This window comes from Nycticebus coucang, chromosome X, assembly GCF_027406575.1.
Source record: "Nycticebus coucang isolate mNycCou1 chromosome X, mNycCou1.pri, whole genome shotgun sequence".
NCBI lineage: Eukaryota > Metazoa > Chordata > Mammalia > Primates > Lorisidae > Nycticebus > Nycticebus coucang.
Genome location: NC_069804.1, coordinates 46,983,989 through 46,987,368, shown reverse-complemented (window position 1 = coordinate 46,987,368; position 3,380 = coordinate 46,983,989).

The following is a 3,380-nucleotide window of genomic DNA, read 5'->3' as shown; positions in this document are numbered from 1 at the left end:
TACTTAAACTGATAGAGGCCACCTACAGGAAACCCACAGCCAACATGGTATTGAATGGAGTTAAATTGAAATCATTTCCACTCAGATCACGAACCATACAAGGCTGTCCATTGTCTCCACTGCTCTTGAACATGGAAATGGAAGTTTTAGCCACCACAATTAGGGAAGAAAAGGCGATAAAGGGAATCCAAATAGGGTCAGAAGAGATCAAACTTTCGCTCATCGCAGATGATATGATTGTATATGTGGAAAACACCAGGGATTCCACTACAAAACTCTTGGAAGTGATAAAGGAATACAGCAGCGTCTCAGGTTACAAAATCAACATTCATAAATCGGTAGCCTTTAAACATACCAACAATAGCCAAGCTGAAAAAACAGTTAAGGACTCTATGCCATTAACAGTAGTACCGGAGGGAGGGAGACAAGATAGCAGACTGAACCCAGCTTTCAACAGAGGCTCCCGTCCAGAAGGAGAGTTAAGGGACAGGAATTTAGTAAGTATCCTGGTGGACTTGAGCCACACCAAGAGAGAAGATTGAAGAATGCACATCAACACCGCTGAGGCAAGCTGTGATCACAAGGACGCAAACAAAAGGTACAAAATCCACCACCAAGCAGACGGGAGACCCCCTCCCCCACGAGACTGGCTCAAGAGCTCCACAATTAAACAAATGGGCAGAAATTAAAGGCCCTCCCACTACACTCCACAGGAGAGACCTTCTAAAAACTGGACCTACCTCCCCTACTGGGGTGCCGTGGCGTTCTCCTGCCGGGCATAAAACTGAATAAAACTTTAAAAATCCTTTGCCGGCAACCCTGAATCCCCAACACTCCCCTCCCGCCCACTGAGGTCTGGAGGCCTGTTCCCCAGGAGTTCGGATTCTTGAGTGATTTCTCAAGGGGAGTGGACAGTCCCCGAGTTGCGACTGGTCAGCACTGACTCTGAGGCACGCGAGTGAGGAGAGGGCACCGGGCTGAGGGGGAGTGACGCCTCAGCGGCACTTCCCTGTGGTGCGGTGCATCAATACGGCCAGGCATAAAACTGAATGAAACTCTAGCTTCCCCCCCCACTCTCACTCAGGGTCTGGGGACCGGTGCCCCAGGAGTTCAGAACCTTGGGTGATTTCTCGAGGGGAGCGCACAGTGCCTGAGCCGTGACTGGTCAGCACAGACTCTGAGACAAGCAAGCGAGGAGAGGGCACCGGCTGAGGGGGAGTCACGCCTCGGGGGCACTTCCCTGCGGTGCGGTGCAGCAGCCCTCCCCAGGCAACATTAATAAACAAAACTGAATAAAAATCTAGCTTCCCTGCTGAGTGCCCCTACTCTCACTTGGGGTCTGGAGGCCTATCCCCAAGGAGTTCAGATCCTTTGGTGATTTCTCGAGGGGAGTGCACAGTGCCCGAGCTACGTCAGGTCAGCGCTGACTCTGAGACACATGAGCGAGGAGAGGGCACTCTGCTGAGGGGAAATCAAGCCTTGGTGGCACTTCCCTGCGGTGCGGTGCAGCAGCCCTCCCAGCGCGGGCAACACTACGGCCAGGCATAAAACTGAATGAAACTCTAGCTTCCCCACCACTCCCACTCGGGGACTGGGGGCCTGTCCCACAAGATTTCGGATTCTTGGGGGATCTCTCAAGGGGTGCGGACCCAGCATAAACTGCGGCTGCTCAGTGCTGACTCTGGGGCGCGAGACAGAGGAGAAAAGGGTCGGCTGAGTACCCACACCAGAGCGGCAGTTCCCTGGAGGCAGAGCAACTGCCATTTTTTTTTAACGGCAGAACGGCTCACTTCTGGATATTCTGAGGCCCCAGCCCCTGTCTCCCTGGGCAACCAGAGGAGGCCACCGGTGAGCGGAGGATTTCCTGACACTGCTCACAAACCCGGGAAGCTTCCAGGACGGGGCCGACCCAGAGAGGTGATCAGACACAAGCCTTCAGCACCAAAGAGGACACAAACCTCCAGCAGCAAAGATGTTTGAACTCAAAACAGCCTATCTTCTGTACGCAATTTCGGCAGGAACAGAGACAGAACCCCGCAAAGTTGTCTGTTCTGTTCTGTTAACAGCACCCATCAGAGACGGGGCTAAGCCTGAGTGAACACCTCCATCCCATCACCTGCATCAAGCACTCAAATATGTCAGGCCCCATCTCCTCCTGCTAAATAGCGGCAGTCTGTGGGGGCCTGGCAGACTTCCTTGCGATTCAGGCAGGTGCAAACCCCTGGAGTGTCTGTTCACTGCAGGCAACTGGGTTAGCCATCTGCAGAGATAACAGTGACTGGGTCTGATGGAGGGGCGAAGTGGGGAAGGAGACGTCAACCTTCCCAGACTGCTCTGTTGCAGGGTGGCTCCTCCTGACTCCACGCTGCACTGGGATGAGCTGTGTTAGAGGAGTCACCAGGCCCCTGTGATCCAGTTCCCAGAGACCTCTTGAACTCTCCCACCAGAGACAGGTGCCGATTAAGACAGTTGATTTGGACCTTTTGAACTGGGCTAATAGACTGAGGACTTTTCAGGCGGTGCCCTGGGTGTGCGGTTGCAGGAAGGTATGATTCTCCTTTTCCAGCAATATATAATTTCAACGCACTAACTATTAAAGTTCCACTGTCATATTTTAAAGATCTTGAAAAAACAATACTTCGTTTTATATGGAATCAGAAAAAACCTCGAATAGCCAAGACATTACTCAGAAATAAAAACAAAACAGGAAGAATCACACTACCAGACCTCAGACTTACTACAATTCGATAGTGATCAAAACAGCATGGTATTGGCACAAAAACAGAGAAGTACATATCTGGAACAGAATAGAGAACCAAGAGATGAATCCAGCCACTTACCGCTATTTGATTTTTGACAAGCCAATTAAAAACATTCAGTGGGGAAAAGATTCCCTATTTAACAAATGGTGCTGGGTGAACTGGCTGGTAACCTGCAGAAGACTGAAATTGGACCCACACCTTTCACCATTAACTAAGATAGACTCTCATTGGATTAAAGATTTAAACTTAAGACATGAAACTATTAAAATACTAGAGGAGAATGCAGGGAAAACCCTTGAAGAAATTGGTCTGGGTGAGTATGTCATGAGTAGAACCCCCTGGGCAATTGAAGCAGCTTCAAAAATACACTACTGGGACTTGATCAAACTAAAAAGCTTCTGCACAGCCAAGAACACAGTAAGTAAAGCAAGCAAACAGCCCTCAGAATGGGAGAAGACATTTGCAGTTTATGTCTCTGACAAAGGTTTAATAACCAGAATATACCGAGAACTCAAACGCATTAGCAAGAAAAAAACAAGGGATCCCATCACAGACTGGGCAAGGGACTTGAAGAGAAACTTCTCTGAAGAACACAGGCTCACGGCCTTCAGACATATG